At 40.5% G+C, this 25,539-nt stretch overlaps 1 protein-coding gene across 16 annotated transcripts in view; it reads right to left on the bottom strand.

Moving 5' to 3' along the window:
• The window catches only part of GAB1 (GRB2 associated binding protein 1), a 117,671-nt gene that overhangs the window by 50,417 nt on the left and 41,715 nt on the right, over nucleotides 1–25,539 (bottom strand). For 2 of the 16 annotated variants that reach the window (XM_014838109.3, XM_070504829.1), the window contains exon 1: nucleotides 23,789–23,883. The exons of 10 other annotated variants lie outside the window; for them this stretch is intronic. The gene's annotated coding sequence lies outside the window, so the exon portion shown is untranslated. Of the gene's footprint in view, nucleotides 1–15,513; nucleotides 15,741–20,964; nucleotides 21,092–23,788; nucleotides 23,902–24,200; nucleotides 24,378–25,539 lie in introns of those variants that run through there. 4 more of the 16 variants (XM_070504833.1, XM_070504831.1, XM_070504834.1 and 1 more) reach the window with 4 other exon arrangements.

Raw genomic sequence — 25,539 nt, 5'->3', positions numbered from 1 at the left:
GCCTAGACAAAAGGGAGCTGGAGTCATATGCCATCTGGCCAGTTAGAGATTCAGCAGGGGAGCCGCAGCTAGTGATGGAACAAGCACTTACCCAGCTCTGTCTTCTGCATTTCTCCCTGAGAACCTATGGAGGCAGAGGTGGCACAAATGTCCAGGCAGCCTCCTACCAATCTAGCTGAAAACAGCAGAAGTGCAATAAAGAGCTATGAGCATTATCATCAGCTCTAATCACACCCAGAGTCATTAAGCCATTAATTCCACTTCTAGGAATCTCACCTAAGGAAAGAATGCAAAATGCAGCTAAGTACGTGGGCATCAAAATACTCCACATAAACAGGCAGATATTTGAAACAATCTAAATCTTCAACAACAGGCAGAGTGAAGAACAGCCCAGTTTTAGAACTGAAAGTTCCACATCCTGGGAAACCCTTCAGGCCTGAGCAAACCAGGAAGGTTGGTGAGAGTAGGGAATTGAGTAAATGAATTACAATAAATCTCCATAAGGGAGTCTTACGTAGTCATTAAAATTATGCTTTTGAATGGCATTTTTAAGATTTTTTTTTTACCCGTGTTTTGCAAAACTTCCAAAATATTGAGATCTTCGCAAGAACTCATCTTCTCCATCTGGAGTAACTGGAATCTGGTGTGAAGGAATACTGGCAACACTTTCCTTTCTACCTTTTCTGGCTCCCCTGTCACCTGTGCCAGGTAGAGCCGACTACTCTGGGGTGTCCACAGCACCTCGTGCAAACTTCTAATAGAGTCCTCTTCTCTGGCATGTCTATCAGGCTTTGCACAGCTTCTTTTCTCCCCAAGACCCTGTCTTATTCCTCCTTAATCCAAGTACTTAGCATAGCGCACAGCACGCAAGGACTTGGCGGCTTAACAGGCATGTGTGATAACTGTTACCTGAACAAATGAACGAATGTTTCCTGGTGACCCTGATGACGCTCTCTCTGTTCTTCACTACCTTGCTTTTCACGTACATAAAGGATATGCCAAACCAATAGTGGGCCTCCTTTCTGCTATAAGAGTGCAGCCATAAATCTTATCAAATCCCCACTCCACAGGGCTCAGTCAACAAAAAGCGAAACTAACTTAATCAAGGAACAAGTCAATATGAAATCATGTTAATATGCTAATATTAGGAAGCTACAACTTCAGACAGTGCCCACAGTATTATGAGAACATCTACATATTTTAATTATAAGACATTATTTATGTTAGCACGCTTATTTCTATATATATAGTTATAGTCTCTCTCTCTCTCTCTCTCTTTATTCAACACTGTTGTGTGTGCATGTGTAGTGACATTCCAGTCTCTGAGGGTAGACTGTAATGTCATTAGAGAATAAGGGCAAAATGCCACGTGCTATGAAGTATAGTGTCAATGAACATGTTAACTGAAGAACAAGACGTGAGAACTTAAATACTGTTGTTTAAGTGGCAGGAAATTATCACATCTTAAAGTCACAAAATTTTCAAGCACAGATACAAATTCTAATTGCAGCTTTAGAGCAGTGCTGTCCAACAAAACTTTCGGCAATGGAGATGGCTGCACTGACCATCACAGTAGCCACCAGCCACACGTGGCCATAGTGAACATGAAAGATGGCTGGTGCAACTGAGGAACTGATTTCTTAGTTCATTTAATTTAATTTAGCCACATGTGGCTAGTAGCTATCCTATGGATAGTGCAGTTTTAAAGTCCATTTCTTTGACTTGAGAGAGAGGCAATAGCAATTGCTAAAGAGGCTGCCGCTCTAAATAATAAAACTCACAACAAATGGTTAAATTGTGCAGTGTTACCGTGAGCTGTTGTGCCTGAGATGCTAACAGTTATGTGACCCTATTTCCTGATTGTACTATGTTCCACAAACTTACTTTGTCCCACAAATGCATGTAACCTATGTTGTTATTTTTTTGAAAATAATACAGTTGCTTAAATAGATTTTAAAGAAGCAGAACACCAACAACAATCAGGAATTTAAAAAAATTGATCTTCCATAAAACCAAAAAAATTTCTGTTTCTTGCTCAGCTATCCAATCGAAAATAATTAGTTCTGGAATAGAGCTAGTGTTTTGAGTTTCCACCAAAACATACAAAAGCATTCTCATTTTCTTCTCTAAGTTCCTTATTGAACATTCGCAGTTTATAATAAAGTAAAACCCTGATACATGGAGATTTGGATCACAGTTCAAAAACAACACTTCCACATGAAGAACCAGAGCAAAAGCAATGAAGTGTTACAAAAACAAACTTAAAATTTCCACAATTACATTTATATGCCAAAATATTGGTTATATATTATAAGCCAAAATAATGGTTAGTATAATTTTCTTCTAAACATAAAACTCAGTCTAACGCTTTCAGAACAAAAGATAGATGGCAATGAAAGGTTTCCGTAGAAAGACATACTTCCAAAGAGATAAAATATGCATTCTGGAGTCACTGACTGTAAAATACATTAAGTTTAAGGTGCAGGGACGAATAACCTCATCCAAAGAGGAGAATTAAGTACAAAGTGGAACACGATACAAAAATTACTCCACAGATAATGAAATCAAGATCTTTGATGCGAATGTGGAGGACCCAGCCCAAGTGCTGATGATGACGACCTCCCCACCCCATGACAGAGGGGGGTGCCCCTTTTCATAAAACATGCTTTGGGGGGTGGAGAGGACACTTTTTCATCCAGGTAACATGCAGATACTGATCTCATCATATAAGAAAAGCTGTTGATCATTTACCTCTTTTTGTTTTCAACAAATCTGTGCTATCTTGCCCATTCTATGGTGTGTCAGCCCTAAAATGAGCCCAGCTTTCTTTTTCCTGTCAACTTTCCATCTCCCTCTACACCACCCAAGCCTCATAACCTTTGACCAACAGGAAGTAGATACAATGGACTGAAAATAACAGCGACTGTAAGGATTTGTGTATGCATGATTTAATGCTTGAGGACTAGGAGAGAGGGTTAGGGGGAAAGAGAAAATGACTAGCTATTTCTGCCAGAGGAGTAACAGTGGCATTTAGCAGGACCCAACTCATCTTGAACTCCAAGCAAAACTGTTACCCAAGTTATATAGTTCATAAAAGCTAAAAAAAAATATGCACAGTATGCATAATAATACATATACTGATATACCACAAGCAGTTGACACAAGATAACTCATACACTTAGCTACTTTAAACGTGTTAGGAACCCTGTGAGACAATCAGGGTTATTCACAAAGTGCTGGCATCTGAGGTAAGATGACAACTGACTGCATCTGACTTGCCAACTTGGAAGTTCACTAAAGTCTGCAAAAGCTAAAAATAACCAGACAAACATGTTTACAGCATTTTAAAAATACAGGATCCACACACTGTCTTCTAAATATAAACCTTGAGTGTGGAGTACAGCGATTGGCTTAGGGTTTTCAGACGTCATCAGGACATCCCACACTTCACCACAGCAATTCACATTTCAGTATTTTACTTTAAATATACAATTGGTGGTATTTAACTAGAGTGAAGGAGGAGTGTGTTTGGAACAGGGAAGACAAGCAGGAAAGGAAAGGATGGTACCTCTTCTGCCATTTAGGGCTTCAGAATACCACAAAGCCCCCAACTCTTTGTGGTGGGACCTGACCTTCTTGAAATTCTGAAAGCGACATCCTGCCTGGATTTTTCCACTCCACACATCCACTCTCCAATTCAGCAGTCCCTTCCCCCTTCCTCATTCCTAAATCTATAGATGCTGCTGCAATAGATAAATGGAGACAGGAAGCCAAGCGGAACACACACATATATGCAAAAGTCTCTACATCCCAACTGGTCCATGAGTGTCTGAATTTTGAAGACAACAATTCTAACTCTTTTCCTGTTCTTGAAAACTGAGACAAGTCTAAGTCAAGCACAGGGAAAATTTTCCAACTCAAAACCATAATGCTTATATCAGTTGGGACTGCCTGGGGTGGCTGCAGTAAGACTATTAAGGAATTCAAAGGGGTTATTTTATTAGGGGAAATAAAATGTCTATTTGGTCTCTATAAGTTATTTATATATTTGGTCTCTATAAGTTATTTATTTTTTGATATTAATTTTTGGATAGGATTGGTTTAAATTTTATCCTCTGCCTTTAATTCTAAGAAAATTTAAAAACTTAACAGCTATTAAAAAAAATGAGAAAAAAACCTGCAGCAACAGATTTAGCCCTATACTTGTATGCCATAAACTTCAAATGTCTGTGCCTTTTAATTCAAAGTACTGTGGTGGAATCTACCTTTCTGGAGGTTATCCAATATAATTAAAGTGTTCTCCAGAATAAAATCACCTAAGGCATATGGGCATTTTCTTAACAAATTTATTTATGTATTTATTTATTTATTTTGAGGAAGATTGGCCCTGAGCTAACATCCGTGCCCATCTTCCTCTACTTTATATGTGAGACACTTGCCACAGCATGGCCTGACAAGCAGTCCACAGGTCTGCACCCAGGATCCAAACTGACAAACCCCAGGCCGCCGAAGCAGAGCGCAAGAACTTAACTGCTATGCCACCGGCCAGCCCCAACAAATTTATTTTTAATACACTACTAGCGACGACAAATTCAACTGAAAAACTGAGAAAAAATAATATATAATCCCACCATTAAAAAATATTTCTTCCACATTTTCATCTAATTTTTATTCATATACATATTTTTTAAATGAAGATGAATGTATCTTTGGTTTCATGAGCTACATTTCTAATTTTCTGAGGTTTAAAATCCTCAGGTTTAAAATTTTAATTCACTAATATTTCACTTATTGTGACTTTTTCCAAGTCTTGCTTACCATGCTGCAACTATGCAAATGAAGATGAAGCCCTCACTGTAATGCTTTCTGAAACCCAATAAAAAGAATACATTTAGGCGCCGGCCTAAAGTGGTTAAGTTTGCATGCTCCGCTTCGACAGCCCAAGTCTTCACCAGGGTTCCGCCAGTTCGGATCCTGGGCGCAGACATGGCACTGCTCGTTAAGCCATGCTAAGGAGGCATCCCACATGCCACAACTAGAAGGACCCACAACTAAAAATATACAACTATGTTCGGGGGGGCTTTGGGGAGAAAAAGGAAAAAAAAAAATCTTTAAAAAAACCCAGAACACATTTAATGATTGTAAAAACAAGACATTTATTTACCATGGTCTTTCTTACTTAGCATGCATTCGAGATGCGTTCTAGCAATTAATCTATTTAATTATAACTCAAAGAATGTCCTGTTAAGCCTTGTCCAATTTGGTACAGTATGCAGTCAAAGCTCTAAACAAATAATGAGGGAAACAAATATGTATGACCCTATCAGACAGAAATGCTATCACACTTAGTTTACCAACAACTGCAGTCTCACGCTGTGTAGAATGATTTAGCAAATCTAATAGATGAAAAGTTTACTCCAGAAAAAGATCTTCTGATACTTCACCTTATGTTAGGCATTGTAACCCGAAGACATTCTCAGAAGAAATCTCTCATTCTTGGCCATTTATATGTTTATACCTTAAAAATTCAAAGATTAGGCAATCTACTTATAGATTACCTACAATGAACAAAGGATAGTTTGTTCTAAAAACAGAGGGGAACTCGAGGAGAAATAAAATATCCCTAATTAAATTTAACTACACTTTAAAAAAGAAATAAAAAAAGCACTACGCTGTATTTTGTTGAATAATTGATGATGAAAAGGCAAAGCAATGAGATTTTCACTTAAAGATTAAGATTATGTAACCCTAAATTGGCTGAAGTAAATGACTTTTTCGTAACTAGATCCAATTCTTGGTGAAGCAAAGACAGGAAGAATAAAAAAACACATCTTTAGCTAGCGTCCTAGACATGGCACAGACTAAGAGGAGGAACTTGTTCCCTCATTTATCACTCAAGTCCCCACACCAACCCCATATGGCATTCTAATCTTTATGAGCAGTTTAAAAAGAATAATCAGAAATAAAAACTATCCAGCACTGTGGCCATCAAGGATCCCTTCTGGTTCCTCTCAGCCAGTCCTTTCACCAATGGCTTAGAGGGAACCATAGCTAATCATTCATTTATACTCAGTTTTCTAGGCTCTTTCTCTTCACGGTTCTGTTCTCAAAACTTAACACACACGATGCCTGACACGCAACGCCTGACAAAAAGCAGGGACTCAGCAAGTGGTGACTGATCGAATGAATGAATGAATGAGAGCCCCGATGAACAGTATAAGGTAAGCCCTAGAAGGACCATTACAGTCATCCATAAACAATTATTAAGTTTTCATTATGAAGTGGTTTGATCGTGGCAACAAGCCAGAAAAACGAAAAGACATACAATGACAATGAATTAATTGAAAAATTACCATTAAATTTGTCTAAATAGGCTTACACTTTAAATGTAGAAATAAGCATACAAAAAACCACTTTAGGTGCTATTATATGAAATACAACTAAATGGAAAAAGTTTCCCCCAAGATATGCGGAAGGAACAAGAAACAGGGCATAAAGTTACAGTGAATGCAATGCATTGATATGGGTTTCCTTTATTCTCCATTCTTTTGTCTGCCCCCTAGTGGAGTCCTTAAGAGCAGAGAAAACATAAAAATAGGCAGGCACTACAAAAATCAGGAAAAACAGGGGACCACGGCCCAGTGGCCCGGTGGCATAGTGGTTAAGTTTGCACGCTTCCACTTCAGTGGCCGGGGTTTCTCGGGTTCAGACCCTGGCATGGACCTACACACCTCTCATCAAGCCATGATGTGGTGGTGGCGTCCCACGTAGAAAACAGAGGAAGATTGGCACAGATGTTAGCTCAGGGATAAATCTTCCTCAAACAAAAAGAGGAGGATTGGCAAGAGATGTTAGCTCAGGGATAATATTCCTCAAAAAAAAAAAAACCACCACCACCAACAACAACAAAAAAATCAAGAAAAACAAACAAAAACAGAACAGAACAAAAACCACAAAGCACAGGGGCTGGCCCCATGGCCGAGTGGTTAAGTTCGCGCGCTCCGCTGCAGGTGGCCCAGTGTTTCGTTGGTTTGAGTCCTGGGCGTGGACATGGCACTGCTCGCTGGGCCGCGCTGGGGCAGCGTCCCACATGCCACAACTAGAAGGACCCACAACAAAGAATATACAACTATGTACCAGGGGGCTTTGGGGAGAAAAACGAAAAAAATAAAATCTTTAAAAAAAAAAAAAACCACAAAGCACAAAGAGCTTACTTTGGACTTCTAGAAATCAGTCACTCAAGAATAGAAAGTTAATTTATGAATTCCTATTAAACAGTTTTTTCCCCACAAACAAAACTTTCCTATCAACTTTGGAGGTTCACTATTTCCTTGTGCACCTTTGGACTTTTGCTCATTGCCTTTTAAGGAAAAGTCTGCATCTCTAAATTGCATCTAGGTAGTATATGGCTTTCCCGATATTTAAGAAGACAATTTACTGACTGCTAGTTTCTAAGCTGACATGGTCTGGCCACTTGATTTTTGGTTTTCAGGTGTCTTCGACATAAATAGCTAACACAAATCATTTCCATGAAGAAGATTCTGGAAATCTATGGATTCATTTCCACAGTACACCAAGTCAAGGAACAGGTAAAGCGAAACGGAGACGCTGGTTCAGTGATGGCAGGCGTGGTTGAGTGACTCCTTTCGGAAAGCACGCTTATCTCCATGGGGATCTTTCTGTCTAGAAGGGGTGTGGGATTTGTCTATGATCTCATCATCAGCAACAGCCGACTCGCCTCTAAATCAGCTGCCCATTTTATACCAGTTTCGCACTAACATGTACAGTTCTGTTAAGTACGGAGATGACAGACACTGCTAGTGACTTATGTAAACAACCAATCACGTGACACCCTCTCCCCTCGTGACTGGTGACACATTTGCAAGACAGCCAGCCAGGGTTATACAAACTCTACTCACTGAACAAAAACATCAGAAAATGATCCCTGAAGGGGAAATACAAGCATTAGACATAGTTTCTGGGCATCAGTGATCCAGTGGTTCCATTTCTGAACTTCTAGAGCAGTCAGAATGCATAATAACTCAGATTGTTGTAAACGAAATCATTTCTAGAGAGGCGATTCTAGATATTCTCCCATATTTAAGTACTTGAATATATAAAACTCCTCCTGCAGTGGTAGGAATTTTGTTCCTCAGAACTGTATAAAAATCAAATGAGAGAATCCATACAAAAAACTTGCTGAGATGAATAAAGGTACTAAAATAAACAGCTGACTTCATTACCTTTTTTTTTTTTTTAAGATTGGCACCTGGGCTAACATCTGTTGCCAATATTCTTTTTTCTTCTTCTTCCCAAAGCCCCCCAGTACATAGTTGTATATCCTAGTTGCAGGTCCTTCTAGTTGTGGCATGTGGGATGCCACCTCAGCCTGGATTAACGAGTGGTGCCATGTCCGCATGCAGGATCCCAACCGGCGAAACCCTGGGCCGCGGAAGCAGAGCCCACAAACTTAACCACTCGGCCACAGGCTGGCCCCTTAATTGCCATTTTTAACACCCTTTGTAGAAGTGCATTAGTACGATAATTCTGGCAGGTTCTAAAAGCAGTTAGCTCCCAGAGATTTATGACTACATCTTACATGCATCTTACTCACCAGCTTTTTCATGGAGGAAACAGAGCAGCCTAAATCAGGGGAGACGAAGTGTTAAAGGTTTATTTTAACAAGCAAATGCTCAGGATATAGAACGTAAGACCAATTTTTCTGTCCTTAGATGGTTGTGAATGCTATGAAGGGTGGGAGGGATGAGGGGACAGCTGACACCCATCTTCCTCTTCATTTATCTTTTCCCTTTGGACAAAACCCTTAGCGACAGGAAGTATCAAGGAAGACAGAATGAAACTCCTATGCTTGTAATGCTTTTCCCAATTTCTCTGTTGTCGTTCAGATCTCTACTAGAAAAGCAAGAAAAGGCAGATTTTAACCTGGGACCTCAAAGGATTTATTCCAATCATCAAGGTTCATATGTCAGGAAGACGGAAGGTGGGGGGAATTTCCCCTAGCTCTCTATATTTGGATGTGGATCCTTGGGTTAACTTTTAAGTCTTGTGTGTTTCACTGCCAAATTATTTATAGAGGGTAAAAGCAGCTCAAATAATTGACTTTCTTAAAATTTACTATATTTAGACAATGATATCACTACTAAGTTTTAAATACACTAACTTCATGACATAATCCTTAAAGCATGCTTATACATCTAATTTAATGTTCTGGAGGCTGTTCAAATTATTCATTAAAATGAGTAACAAAGGAACAAAACAATGAAGAGGCAGCTGTTCCATTTGTGTATCTGATTTGCAGCATGTAGCGTATTCATAGTTAAACAGAGCGAAACAGGCTACTCAAGAAAGAACTGTCTCCATTCCTAAATAAATCAAACATATTTTAAAAATTAGTGCAGTATCATTATTAAAGACAAGTTTATACAAGCAACACTAACTTTTTTGTTGTGTTATGAAATTAAACTTACAGCATTAATCACCAATTGTAATCATATTTTATTACGGTTTTTGCTGGTTTCTTTAGCATCTCATCTAGGTACACTATAAGCAATTTCAGGGCAGAGACCCTGAGTCACTCCTGTCCACCAAGCTCCTAGCATATTACGTGGAATAAGAGATGCTGAAAAAAAGTATTTATGTTAAAAGGCCCTATTAAATTCATACATGCAGGAGGTTAAAACATCAAACTGTACAGAAGAACCTATAGGCAACACAATAATCCCCACCCAAGGCATCCTCGCCCCCAGCTCTACTCTAAAGAGAAGCATGTCCTGGTTTTGGCTGGGCTTGTATGTAGGTAGCCCCTGGTTGTTCTTGGTTTACCCCTCCCCTGCCCTTTGCCTCATCCCCTCCCATTCTCTGCCTCTCCCTCTGGGGCGGGGTGAGTATTTATTTCCCTCTCTCCTGCCTTTAATTCCTCGTTTCCAGTGGTGGACTGCCTAGCTTCTGACCACAGCGGCCCTGAGTGGCCGCTCCTCCTTCCTCCACTGCTCCAGGGCTCAGTGATCTTGTGCACACTTACTATTTCCTCCTCTGTCCGTCCAGCCCTAAAAGTGTAAGGACCCTCCTCTAAACTCAGCCCACAGCACCTAAACAGTCCCTTCATTAAAGTCTGCATTTCTTAACAGCACACTAAACGAGACACCTCACATTTCCAAATACTATGCTTACGTATGACATCACTTTTAGATATTATCTATTGAAGTCCAGGCTTGACAGTCAGCTCACTTTCCGCCTGCTTCTTCACTCTTTCCTCCCAATGTAGGATACCACCAGTTGCAGTCCCTCAACCAGAGGGACTTCAAGCCACATACTTAAGCCACTGTTTCAATTCATCAGTCATAGAGCATAACTTTCTTGGAGTAATTAGTTTCCATCCTCTCCCTCCATCTTCCCTCACCCCCTTCCACTGCCTAATTTTTATCTGCTGTACATATATACTTTCACACTGTCAAAGCGGATAACATTTACATTCTCTCCTATAACCACCTCAATTTTCTTTGCTTTTTTACTCTAAAGATTGAGTCTAAGAGTTTAAAATAATAAAGGGCATTTACACTATTCATGACCATGGGTGTGTTGTTCCCCACACTCCCAAGTAGGGGCTAGGAATGCACTGGCCTCTCTACTTGTCCAGTTGTCAGTACCACTATCCCCATGTCACCCAATGGAGAATGCCCCTAGGGTCAAGGTCTAATGGATTCTGTTTTTCACTTCACAACTACCCTTTATCAGATCTTCAACTTTTTCCAAGCCTCCCACTATAATTCCTATTTTATCAATCCTCTGGCCTTTCCTAGGTCCACTCTGCTGGAATCCTCCCGCCACATCCTTCTCCTTCACCAGGAATGGGTGCTGATAGGCCTGGTTCTGGCTGTCATCCTGCAATTTGCTACATTGCTTTCCTGGGGTGGGTCCACCAACCCAGCAAGACATGCCTTCCTCTTTCTTGGTTTATTCTTCATTTTGTTACATCCAAATCCTAAGAAAGAGTATATGGGAGGCACACTTTAAAAGAGATAGCATAGCATAGCATAGCATAGTGGTTAATAATGTTTTATAAGTCACTTTTTTGAAAGAATACAGTTTTTAAAAATTAGTATTTATTATGTTATTCTCTTAGAATGAAGGGTATGCTATTATTTTCAAAGCCCTCTGAAGCATTTTGGGGGCTTGAGAGTTGCAACTAAAGGCCTTAACTACCTGAGTCACATGCAGCTAACAATCTTATCTTTCACCATTTAAGTTACAATAATATTAATCCCCGAAAACATAAATTTCACGTTCAATTTCCCTTTTATGTACTCAATTGTATATTCGTTCAACAGAATTCATTCAAAACTTAAACTATTCTTCTTAGCACAAAAACATCTAAACTCACTTCAACTGGCAACCTATATGCATCTGGTGCATTTCTTTATTTGTTCTACTTGCCTTTTTTTTTTTTTTGAGGAAGATTAGCCCTGAGTTCACTGGTGCCAATCAGTGATTTCCACTGAAATCAGTGGAAATAATGAGTAACTATATATTTAATGTATTCATTCATTCACATCCAAAAATATTTCTTGAGCACCTACATGTGCCACTGTTCTGGCCGCTGGATGAACAGTAGTTCCAGAAGCAAAACTTCACCTACTTTCAGTGAACTTATAGTAGAAAAAGACAAATGCAAGTAAACAAGCAGGATTGATTTTCAAATTCTGTATTTGCTATGAAGGAAAACTCAAGTTGATCTGGAAGTCCGAACTTTGCCTAAACAATCCAAAAGGTGTGGGGACTTGTTATAACACCCTCTTACAAGGTATTTGAGTACACTAAGCGAGCACTATTCTTAACACAGTCCCCTAGGCAGTGACAATTATCAAGCTCTTAGGATCAGATCCTGGGCTGCAGGCTTGAAAGCTCTGCCATCTTGTCCTCTCAGAGGTCTCCATCGGCTAATCAGATGAGGTAATCAATGTGCCGCTTCACTGAGCAATCTCCATGCAAGGCCATTACTTCAGTGCCTTGACATCAAATACCAATCCTGGAACACTCATCTCTCTAGTCCAATATCCATAAACAGAATAAGCAACTCGAGCAGAAGAGAAGGAAAAAGAATGAATTCCACTTTGTTAAATTTTTTTGTTTGTTTGTTTGAACATTTTCTACATTTTGTAAATAACTAAGCTTGTTCTTCCCCTACTTAAAAAGGCAAATGGAGGGGGTGGCACAGTGCGCGCACGTTCTGCTTCGGCGGACGGGGGTTCGCTGGTTCGGATCCCGGGTGCAGACATGGCAAGCCATGCTATGGTAGGCATCCCACGTATAAAGTAGAGGAAGATGGGCATGGATGTGAGCTTAGGGCCAGTCTTCCTCAGCAAAAAGAGGAGGATTGGCACCAGTGAACTCAGGGCTAATCTTCCTCAAAAAAAAAAAGGCAAGTGGAGCAAATAAAGAGGTCTTAGAGAAGAGGAAGAACGGTATGCAGGTATCCAGCAAATATTTTATGATGATGATGATGATGCTGAAGGCAAGTGGCTAAAGATAATAAAATCACTTGGCCTAAAAAATAAATATACAAAATATGATGATTTTGTATATATGTGTGGCAGGTTGTCTGAGAGAACACACCTTACATAATGTGTGTTCAGTAAACATTACTTGATGCTGAAAACTGATTTCTGCAATGGAAAATAATCAAACAAAAGGAGATACCCTTTCCTTCAAATGGGAGCCATTAAATTGGACAGACAGAATAACCGAGGTGGGCTCTCAAGGCAAGGAGGGACGTTAACACCGGACATCCAGGGCAAACCTCTAGCCTCCTTTTGGATCTAAATCTTTCTCCTCTTCTGCTGCCTACCTTTCTTATTCTTGTTTCTTCTTCTTTCTCTAACCGTTATCCCCTCTTCTCTATCACTAATTTCCACTTTATTTCTTCTTATGTGTCTAATAAGTACATCAAAGAATTTGTATTTGTGTTAAGTGTCACATTTAATGTCCTTTTCTTTTTTTTTTTTTAAAGACTGGCACCTGAGCTAACAACTGTTGCCAATCTTTTTTTTTTTCCTCCCCAAATTCCCCCAGTACCTCGTTGTATATTTTAGCTGTGGGTCCTTCTAGTTGTGGCATGTCGGACACCACCTCAGCATGGCCTGACGAGCGGTGCCATGTCCTGCACCCAGGATCCAAACCGGTGAAACCCTGGACCACCAAAGCGGAGCACTCAAACTTAACCACTCACCATGGGGCCGGCTCCCTAATGTCCTTTTCTTAACTTAAAAAGCAGGTGTCCTTATTATTTCCTTTTATGTTTCAAGCATTTTTTTACACTCGAGTATGGGTCATCTTTACTCTTCTTTTTTCAGTAAAGCAGGCACTATTAAAAAGAAAACAGGCCTTCATTCTGGATACAGAAAATAGAAAAGGGTCTTTGATAATTTGGACATTCACCAGTTGAAAGCAAGGACTAGTTTAGAGGATCTCTAACGACTTTTTCTACCACAATAATAATAATCATTAACATTTACTGAGTACTAAGTACCAGGCATTGTTGTAAGCACTTTATACATTAACGCAGGCCTCACCACGGAAGCTGAGGTAGGCACTATAATTATTCCGGTTTATAGATGAGAAAAGTCACACAGAGATTAACTTGCCCAAGGTCACACTGGAAGTGGTAAGGCCAGGACCAGAACCAACGCAGCCCGGCCCCAGAGCCCATGCCCTTAACTTCACATTCTACTAGCTGTCTATGACAGGGGGCAGCAAACATTTTTGGAAACAGCCAGAGAGTAAACATTTAAGGCCTTGCAGGCTACATATGGTCTCTGTCTCATATCCTTTTTTTAAAAAAAAAAGCAATCTTTTAAAAATGTAAAGAAACTTCTAGACCCAATCAGGCCTACAGGCTGTAGTTTGCCAACCCATGGATTATGATTTTGTCATTTCATATGAGCCAGTCCACTTTTTTTCATTTAGACAAATTCAGACAGAAGCAAAAGCAAAAGATTCCAGACAGGTAAGTTTACAACCTGTAGTCCACGAATGCCCAAGAGCTATCAATCGTGGGGTGCCACTGAAACAATGAAAGAAAAGAAAATGCAAACATCAAAATCAAAGAATTGTAGGTGGTTTGTAGACACTCTCAAGGACATATAGGTTACAGATATGAACCAGGTTCAAATTATCACTAATGGGAACTTACAAAAACCTAAAATCTGGGGCCGGCCAGGGGGCGCAGCAGTTAAGTCCGCACGTTCCACTTCTCGGCTGCCCGGGGTTCGCCGGGTCGGATCCCAGGGGCGGACATGGCACCGCTCATCAAGCCATGCTGTGGTAGGCGTCCCACATATAAAGTAGTGGAGGATTGGCAGTAGTTAGCTCAGGCTTATCGTCCTCAAAAAACCCTAAAATCTAAGAGAGGTTCAACAACCTAGTATTTCACAAGTAGAAAACTCTGGATATTCATCTTCCTTACTTTCTCCCTTGGACAGAACTACTATTATAATCTGTTAACTGACATCCAATAGCAGCATCTGCATTTTAAAGAAATGTTTTCTTTTTCAGACTCCGTCATCAACAGTAATCCATTTTTGCATTATCACGCTCAGTGTCAAAAACTAAAAAAGAGTAGTAATTAACTACTAGCTCAAGACCCCTGAAGAATTTGGAAATCCTAAGAATATGAACTTCATCAATCAGTACTCCTCCTGGTCCTCTGGTGAGGGCCTACTCACATTAACACGTCACCACCACTTTCCAGTCCCTTAAGATTTCAGCATTTTTGAAATGTTTTTGTAGGCTCCACATATTTTACCACAACTTAATATTCTTTTAAAAATCAAAAGCTATATTTCAATGATGCAGCGGTCATTTTGATAAACGCAATCAGAAAGTACAAATTTAAGCACTTTATTTTGGCTTTCAACTCTGCCAAGTCAAACGGCTCAATCTACATATTCCACCTCTCAGACAATTTACTCCTTAGAGGTAAACATTTCGATAAAATTTAGTTCAGAATATTTACTGTTAGTTATTTTTGCTGTTTTGGTAGGGGAAAAGTAAAAACTGAGAAACACTCACTTCTATTTCCTTTCCTGTCAACTTTGGACCATCTGTTTAAAATAACAGTAGCTATTTTCAGCAGTTAGGCAATGCGTTACTTTTAAAAACAAAAATAGATGCCTCCTCTTTAAGATCACCCCATTATCAAACATCTGAGCATTACCTGCATATGGAAGAGACCCGTGTGTATTACTTGCCAAGCCTAAAATTATAGGAGATTTTTTGAAATACTATAGAGCATCTCAGGACATTATTTCATTCCTTCTAATTGTTTCTTAGCAATTGCTAGATACACAAGAATCAAATAACTCGAGGAGATAATTTTTGTAAGCATTTAAAAATATTTGCTGTAATACCAGATCTTTATCCCCAACTTGGTCGTCCTTAAGAATTTGTGCATTTCTTCTGTTGAGAAAAGTTGCTTCCTTCATAGTTAATTTTTACCTGAAGTCCTTTCTTCTAAATGCAGAAACTGCTGTATTTCGCTTTCGTTTCTTCTTTGGCAACAGTGACAAGTCAGAGAAAAATCTCAGTGAATATTTATATAATTTTCTCCTTTACAGAGCGCAAAGTATAGCCTTGAAAGAAAAAAATCAAGAGGAATGTTTTCCCTATAAAATTCCTTTCTTCTCACCTTCTCTTCTGTGCTTTGAAATAACAACCTTGCTACTAAAAAAAGTTTCTTTAGAAGCCACTGTACTTTGTCCTTGCCAGGTCAGATAAGGGGTTAAGTTTAATTACAGAGCAGGCCTTTCTTGTTAGTGGCTGGCTGAGGGGAAGGAAGAGCATAGCTAATCAGCGTTCACTCCTTTTACTGCACTCCCACCCCTTGACTACTCTTTACGCACCCTTTCTATTCTCCCTCAAGGCTTACCTGGATCTGCAGTTCAATACTTAAAGGACCCCCGCCTCCAAAAAACTAACATCTTATGAGACACAAATTCTGTGCTGCAGCAGCTCTTTAGTTCCTCTTCCCCTAGAACAAGGATATTTAAACATTTACTTGAAATATTATTTTTTAATAACTAAATAATGGTTGCATTTATTAAGCACTGTAGCGCGGATCATTAGTTGCTCACCTAAATCTACTCTCCCATTCTTCCACAGTAACTGAGCTGTAAATGGGTACATGGCCATCCAGTTAGAAATCACACTTCTCAGCTTCTCTGGCAGCCAGATGTGGCCAAGTGACTGAACTCTCCCCAGCAGAAAGTGAGTGGCAGGGATGTGTACCTTTTCTGTGTCTGGGCCTAAAGACACTGGACATGATGCCTCCATACTCTTTCCCCCCTACTTGAGCTTGGACACAGAAGTGCCCATGACCTTGCTCTGACTATCTCCTTGAATTCACTGCATTTTGGAGTTTCTTTGTTCCAGCAACACAGGCTTTATTATAATTGGTACAAACACTGTATGTAGCGCTGTTCTGCCAGTTTTACATGAATTATCTCATTAATGAGCCCTTCAGGAAAGTACTGTTATTCCCATTTTCCAGATGAAGAAACACAGACTTGGTGGGTTGACTCATTTTTCCAAGGACAAAGACTAGCAAAGCATAGGGAAGGCCAGTGCAATGCTCAATTGCAAATCTTTACGATGCCAAGTTCAATCCTCTAACCGCTATACTACAGTGTTTCTTGAAAGGAAACCTACTAATCACTTTGCAAATTATCTCACTCTGAGATTCTTCTTCTGTGTTATCTCTTACATACCTAGAGCAGAAATATTATGAGCTCAAAATTAAAGGATATAAATTACATTTGGTTTGCCCATAAATGCCCTTAATCTGCTGTTTGTTGAAGATCTACATTTGTATAAAACCCCCAAACTTCAAAGGAATCAGACAGCAGGCCAAGTTGAAACAGCCTTCAGGTTGAAACTCTTTACTCCATTTCGAAAATTCTATTATGTTCCACACAAAGCCTAGATCTGTACCTCAATTCAGCACTGTAACACACAGGATTAATTCAAAACAAACTCATTTTGGCTGCGTTTAACACTGTTTATTATGAAACGGCCCACGAAACACTTACACAACACTGGGGTTTTCCTTTCAGTAAGATGAGGCCCCCACACCTTCACTCCTCCCAAACTTTTAAAACTGAAACCAGGCGAGTTGCCAGGGAAGGATGTGTCGGAGGGGTTTAGCAGGGCGAAGGGAGCAGGGGGACTGGAGAGGTAAGCTTCCTTTGTCTTTACATTTCACCCCTTAAAAAATATTATTTTGCTTAAGAACGCACTTAATCTTCCAGAAAGCTCTTATAATTAAGTGCCAGAATCCGTTTATTTATTCATTCAACAAATACATACTAAACACGTGTCTGCTGAGTATTGTGCCAGACCACGCACACAGAAACGTAAGTACAAGTAGAGGTAGGAGACGGAAGTAAAGCAGGAACTTTCATATAATGGTAACAGTTTTTATCTTAACTTAAGCTTGAGTAAAAATTCCAAGATAAATTGTCTTATTCTGTAATGACTGCAAAATGCACAGACACAAGAAAACTCTTCCCCTTCCGTCCTTACCTGTCAGACGTCCCTGCGACGGCGGGGGCTATAAGCACCGTTTGCATTTATGTTTCGAGCATTAGCTATGGAACCCACGGGTGAAGCCTTACCACTTGGTCTAGGTAGCATCTCTCTTTTAATCCTTTCAGGAGGTCTGAATATACATTTAAAAATTCATCCTTATCCACGTGCTTCCCAACACTGTCGCCAACCTCAACAGGTTTTAATTAACAGGAGATGAGTGAATGACATGTGTTCTTCGCCAGCATAAGCAAGTATTTCATTATTTAGATTGGTCTCCTCATTCTATGCTTAGTTAAAAAGACAGAGGAAGCAAAAGGAGCCGGCACTCCAAAGGGTAAATCATTTTTACAAAAATAAACGCTCTTCTTACATTTGATTACCAACTGTGGGAAGATGAAGCTGTGAAAATACTACCTTTTGTGAGGATAACGTGATTTTAGACAGATCTTCTAGGCAGTAAGGTATGTCTCTGGCAGCACCATTTAGAAAACGCTCCAATCCTGCACCAAGAGTAGAGCACACGGATTTTCCGCAAGTGACCCGTCACCTGCACTCCCGGGCTTCTGCCCACATGCTCCTCCTTATGCCTCACAAAAGCACTGTCTGATTTCTGGCTCGGCCTCGGCTTTTCCAGGAACTGTTTAAAACTTCAAAATATGAATTCATTCAAATACTGCTTCAGGTCTTAAGAGAACACTTTTAAAATGTAGTGTTCTTTTACTAAAAACTAGCTAAAAAACACTCTAGGTTTTTAAGATCTTAAGGGGCACTCATTTTCAACACAATTATTAGAGCTCTATTTTCCTTTGCACCTAAATTCCTCCAGCTAGTAAGTTACATTTTGAGTGAGAGGCATCAATTTGTGTATGGCATTGTTTGCAGACAGCATCACCATCCACTGACCAACACCTCCCAGATGAAAGGGAGACTGCACAGCTCAGTCAGTTCTGGACCCGGCCTCAGAGACCTCAGTCTCTGCAAGACTAGAAATACACACAGAATAACCGTAATACCACACAGAAAGTAGTGCGTGCCACAAGAGATAGAAACGAAGCACTAGAAGCATTCAAGGAGGGAGAGCTTACCCTTAGGTTGGGAGATGGGCCCAGCTGGAAAGGGAAATACAAATATAGGCGGCACCAAAAGGAAGTCAGCACCCCCACCTGCCCCAGCTGTGAGTGTGTCTCCCATGTGCCAGCCACAGTCCTAGGTCCCCAAAGCTTTTTGACAGAGTGAGGCTAAGGAGACAACCAGAGCAAATACATGAAGATGGCAGTGCAGAGGGGGTGTGAGGTGTTTCTGTGAGGCTGGAGCCCGGAGCGCATGCAAGACTGTGAAGGAAAACAGGATAGGATATTAAGATTAGGGCCAAAGAGTGGTTAGAACTGGAGTGACAAACCAAGGAGCTGGGCCTTTAGTGAGCAGGTAATGGGACCCACTGGAAGTTCTCTAAAGGGGGGAACATGAGAGTCACACTTATTGCAGGTTACTTTGGAGCATTTGGAAGAGGCTGAGGCTCCAGGCAGGGAGACCAGTGAGAAGACAATGGGCAAGGAGCATCTGACCTACAGCAGTGGTGGTGGGACTGTAACAAGTATCAAATGCCAAGAGAGAGCAGTGGGCTGCAGAGAAGAGGGAAAAGTACTTAAGTAATGATACTCCAAGATGGAAGCTCACCTCAGTAAGCAACCTTCTGTACTCCCCCTACCCTCTTCACCTCCACCAGGCTACTTCATGCCTGGCTGCTTAAATCCTTCCTGAAACACTGCTTCTTCAACAATCACTTGCATACCAACTCACTCCCCCATGGGTCACGAGTCCTCATAAGAACAAACTCCTAACTCTGAATTTCCAGGGCAGTGACTCAGCCTGCTTACCAGGTCCCTTACTGTGGCAGAGACTACCAGTTGCTCCCCTAATATTCACTTCCCTTTTTTCTATAGTAGAGGTCAGCAAACTTCTGTAAAGCGCCAGATAGCAAATACGTTAGGCACTGAAGGCAATATGGTCTGTTGCAACTACTCAGCTCTTCCACTGTAATGTGAAAGCAGTTAGACAATTCATAAATGAATGCGCGTGGCTGTATTCCGATACAACTTTATTCACAATGACAGGTAACTGGCAGATTTGATGCCCAGATCATCGTTTCCTGACTCCTGTTCTATACTAACAAAGCTTTTGTGGGGTGTCTGGCTTGCTAAAGATGATATTTTCCAGCCTCCCTTATAGCTAGCAATGGTCATGTGACTCTGTTCTGGCTAAGAGGATGTGAGTGCATATGTACAACTTCTAGATCAACCCCCTTCTCTTGGCTAAAAAGAGATCATGGTGAGTCATCTTTGACCATGAAGATGGGCATAACAACCTCAGAATGGCAGAGAAACAAGATGGAAGAAATGTGTCTACTGAGGTACCATACTAGTCCTGGACCAGTGTGGACCATCTGGACTGTTCTGAGACAGAAAGAGAAGGAAAAAGCCGCAAGAACTTTTTTTCGTTTTTAAAAGATTGCCACCTGAGCTAACATCTGTTGCCAATCTTTTTTTTCTCTTCTCCTTCTTCTCCCCAAAGCTCCCTAGTACCTAATTGTATATTCTAGTTGCAGGTCCTTCTAGTTGTGCTATGTGGGACACCGCCTCAGCGTGGCCTGATGAGCGGTGCCATGTCCATGCCCAGGATCCGAACCGGCAAAACCGGGGGCCACCGAAGCGGAGCGTGTGAACCCAACCACTTGGCCCTGGGGCCGACCCTCACAAGAACTTTTTAACTTGTTAAGTCAGTGTTTTGGGGGGCTTTTTTTTTAAATAAAGCTTTGCATTTTCAAGTTTTGCTCAGTGCACGAGGCTGTATTTAGAAGGGGAAATAACTCTGTTGTGGGGCTGCAGGATGATCAATGATCAATCACAAACCCACACAGTGGTCAGATGACTCGGCACAAACCTGTCGTCATGGGAACTAATATCTAGTGATGCACATGCACTTATAAAACCATGCACTTAGAAAATACAAAATCTCACTTATCTTGAAAGCAATTGTTATTACGATTAGTTGTTACAGATGAGGTTCAGAGAGATTAAGATACATGAAATCATACTGCTCCTAAGTAGGTACACAGATATATAAATTCAGGGACACATAACTCTTAAGCACATTCTTCTCCCCAAATCAGTTCCCTCGTGTCAAGGACAAACCACATTAGTCAATTTTAGGGTGATATTTACAGATGGTTCTGTGACTCCAGGTTTCAACTTTCAAAGTGAAAAGCGCCACTAAGATCCACTGACTGACAGTTCCATTTGGTTTAATTACTACTCCCTTCTAAAAGCCAAGTAAACAAAAATGACACAAGGTTAAGTGACTTACCCAGATTCCTTTGAAAGACCGTGAGCATGCCAGAATGTGGATTTCATGAGACAGCCACAGGAGCTGCCAACTCAGCCCCAGCTTTGCCACCACCTCCTCCTCCGCTGCCCATTAGAAATTTACTGCCTGGACACCTGCTACACCAGGCTGAACAGAGCCTGCAAAGCAGTTTCAAAACATGCCAGTAGAGGGGAAGGGCTTCTTTTCTCTCCAGGAAAGGGTGAGCAACGCCACTAAGATTTGCTGGTAACCCTAGGTTGTCAGGTGTGGCATCTGTCTCTGCTTGGGGGCTTGGCACCCAGGATGGGGGCCATCTGGCTGCATTTCCCTGACCGCATGGCCTTTCCTGCCCTGTACAGCCTGAAGGCTCAAGGAAAGTTGAGTTCACTCTGAAATTACAGCACAGCCAATGGCACCAACTGATCACAGTTGATGAACCCAAAATTCAGTTGCAAAAAATTTTAACCTGACTTCAGAACTACAACTATTTCAAAATTAGTTTGATTTTTTATAGGATAAGTTGATTTTTGAGAACTTCACTTGTTTAATCATCTATGAATGGATAACTAAAAATTAAATATTATAATTAGTTTTTGCTATACTAAAGATTATATAGAAAACATTTTGTTACAGAAATGTAGTGAAGAATGAATGTCTATCTTGAATAAAGCACAAAATTGACATGTTCTCAATTACTTTTTTAAACCAATTATTTTTTAAATTAGGAAGGAAGACCTCACCCCCAAAATGGACTTTTTTATTTGGCACGTCTTTAAGTATTTCCAGAGCCAAACTATAACATATGCCAAACTATGCAGCCTTTTAAAATCATATTTTCAAAGAATATTTTGGGATGTGGAAAATGTTCCCACATGTTTAAAAAAAAAAAGGTTTCAAAAAGTTTCATAGACATTCTTATAAAAGAATAACTGCATATCTAGACAAATATGCATAGAAAATTAAGCTGGAAGTAAATACCTTAACATTTTAACAGCATTTTTCTCTGAGTTGGTAAAATTACAAGTGATTTTTATTTTCTTTTCAGCATTTTCAAATCTTCTATAACATTTCATAAAAGTATGTACTTTTAAAAGAACTAGACTATTTAAAGAACATCATGACACTAAAGGCACACTTTCCCTTTTCATCGTGTTCTAGAAGAGGATGCAGAAATGTTGTTTGGGGAATAGTGCAAGCTATTTTATGTCCAAATCATATATAAAAATTTCAGAGGGGCCAGCCCAGAGGCGCAGCGGTTAAGTGCGCACATCCTGCTTCGGCGGCCTGGGGTTTGCCGGTTCAGATCCCGGGTGTGGACATGGCACCGCTTGGCAAGCCATGCTGTGGTAGGTGTCCCACATATAAAGTAGAGGAAGATGGGCTCAGATGTTAACTCAGGGCCAGTCTTCCTCAGCAAAAAGAGGATTGGTAGCAGTTAGCTCAGGGTTAATTGTCCTCAAAAAAAAAAAAAAATTCAGACACTAAACTGACATTAAAAAGGGAATGGGGAGGGGCTGGCCCCGTGGCCTAGTGGTTAAGTTTGCGCACTCCGCTGCAGGCGGCCCAGTGTTTCGTTAGTTCGACTCCTGGGCGCAGACATGGCACTGCTCATCAGACCACGCTGAGGCAGCGTCCCACATGCCACAACTAGAAGAACCCACAACGAAGAATACACAACTATGTACCGGGGGGCTTTGGGGAGAAAAAGGAAAAAATAAAATCTTTAAAAAAGAAAAAAAAAAAAAAAAAGGGAATGGGGAGTGTGTGGAGCACTCAAACATCTGTGACATACCACTATGGAAGAAAAACAGTTCCAGGAATTCTACTTCACAATTACTGCTTTCCAATTGAAAACAGTAAACAACTGCTAAATTAGAAAGAAATATGTGCATGTCACAATTTAGCAGCAGCTAAAATTAACTAGAAATCAATTTCTCTTTCACAGGGGAGTTACTAAAACCACAGAAAATCCTCAATATTAGGGAACACAAGTCAGAATAAACTTTAAAACTGGAGAACGTATTTCCCATCCCCAGTCGCAAGGCACAAAAGGGTCCGAGGCCACATATTTGTTTGCAGATACTGAAAACAATCTGAACGACTCTAGCTAACAAATCACGGCCCCAAGTTGCACGCTAAATGGTCACATGATCTTCCAAGGGCCGTTTCTCAGACAAACAGTCTTCTTCTATAAAGCCCACAGACCATCAAAAAGGCTTCAACGGACCAAGCTCCTACACTTTTTAAATGATGGAACCTCTTCACAGAGGAAAACAGGACTTTGAAAAAAAGTATTTCAGGAAAAGGTGAAGGTAGGGAGTTTCAGGAAAATGTCTGATAAAATTCCATTGCTTTTCCAAAATAACAAAAACATAGTTTCCCAAGCCCCAAATACAAAAGCAGAGCAGAAAATAAAAGTGGGTTCTCAAATTACACCATTCCTGAGAGAAACACACTTTCACTTGCTATTTCAATGAGTATTTTCCCCACAGGGTTATTTTATTTACAGAGAAAAAAGATAATATGGACTTAGTAATCCCCAAACATGATTATCTATCTATCGATATCCTACACAAATATACAGCTTTATGGAGAAATTTTATCTGCCTCAAATAAATATTTAGTTAACTGAAGAGAAGATTTTCAACAATGAAACAATGGAGAAAGACACATAACAAAACAGCATTAGTCTGTCTAACTAGAGAACACGCAAAGTAACAGCCCAAAAAGATAAAGGTTGTAGGATAAGAGGAAAAAACATTACTAAGAGACTAAACAAGATTCTGAACTATCAGGAGCAATGGGATAAAGACAGCGAACACACCTTTCATGCAGGCCGCCTAAAAGGACAGCTTCCCCAGCTTCCCCGTACCTCTGACTTCCATCATCCTGTTCATGACCAGAGTCTAGGAAAGTAATACATGCCCACAGGACACTGGCCTGGCCTGCACCCAAGTCAGTGACTTCAACTGCTCCACATTAATAACAAAAGCCGTACAGAGTGGATATGCAGGGAGAGAGGAAGAGATGAAGACTAGTGCAGACTTCTAAGAGCAAATCTATCTCCATTTAAAGAAACTGGCCAAGCACTGTTCAGAAACAGGCTCCTGGATGGAAAAGATCAGCTTTCTTTATAAAGCCTATAGTCATTCCATGCAATGTTTTTGAAGTTTGCATTAAACTCTGACCAAGAAAGATTTTCACTGTAGTAGACTATAGCAAACACAGAGACTTACGTGCCAGGGACTGTTCTGAGTTCTTTACACAAACTAACGCACAGGAGCTCCAACAACGCAATGAGGTAAGTGCTATTTGCCTCAGTTTCAGTTTCCTGGAAACTGAGGTACTGAACAGATAAATGCCTTTTCCAAGATCACAGAGCTAGTACAGTTGGACCCAGGCTCTCTGGCTCTGGAGGCCAAGGGCTTAACCATGACACCAGGCTACCCACCACCGCATCCTGCTAATGCGCACTGCCCTGCTTGCCTCAACCTCCGGGGGGCCTCAGACACTGCTGCTCCCAGAGCTGCAATTTTGTTGCTGCTTTCTGACTGCTCCCTGAATTAGGAAGGGAAGGGCAGAGCTAGCTTTCATTGAGTGCCTACTTTGTCAGCCCCTTCAGAAAAGATTTAATGCTCTCGTCTATCCTGTGCTATCAGCATTGTCATGATTATTACTATTCCCATTTTACAAACAAAAAACTGAGACGCTGAGGGGTCAAGTACCTTGCGTAACACTAGTGAGAGGTAGTGCTCAAATTTGCACCAACATCTGTTTTTACATGGTCCGCGTTCCTGCCACTCCAGAAAGCCACTACACGACGTGGTCCGTGTTCCAACCTCCCCAGTCACAGGTTCATCACCAAAATGGGTGACTCAGCCAACAGCCAAAGATGATTTCCCATATTTGAGCTACTCGTTTCATAAGTAAATGCTGCCTGAAGATTGGGAGGAACATGGAGAGTGAGGGAAGAAAGGTCCCTAAAATTCCAACACAATGGCAAAAAACCTCTCAAACCATAGAAAATTCCCAGTTAGGTAACAGAAAGCATATTTGGTGTGCACATGCTCAGTGTTGCTGCAGAGAACTATGAATTGTAAATGTAACCAAGTGTATTGTTTCTGATGCACATAAACTAACCTTCTGGAAATCATACCACATTTAAAATGCATTAGAGGAACTCACTATTGAAAAGAATTCTGTGAGATCCCTTTGTAAAGTCAAAAGCTTTTTTATAATAATCATCCTCTAATTTACTTTCTAAGTCTGAATATTCAAAAGCAGGTATATTCTATTTTACCAACATAATGAGGTATGTAATAATCCAAATTATTTTATATAGGTTTGGGATCTAGTCCTGCCTCAGAATTGAAGAAATGAATCATTATATGTTTCCAGACTCTTTCTAGCCTGTGGTTCAATAAATTGCTAAGATGCCTATCATATCAGCATATAAATCAATTAGCACCTACATCCTGGCTAAGGATTTCTTGAAATAAAAAGAATAACAGGGATCAAAAGCCTGACAATCAAAATTAAAAAGTATCATGAGACTGTGGCTCACAGAATGTACAG

Source organism: Equus asinus, chromosome 3, assembly GCF_041296235.1.
Source record: "Equus asinus isolate D_3611 breed Donkey chromosome 3, EquAss-T2T_v2, whole genome shotgun sequence".
Lineage (NCBI taxonomy): Eukaryota > Metazoa > Chordata > Mammalia > Perissodactyla > Equidae > Equus > Equus asinus.
Note: the sequence above shows the minus strand (reverse complement) of the source record. Positions and strands in the feature narration are given on the sequence as shown.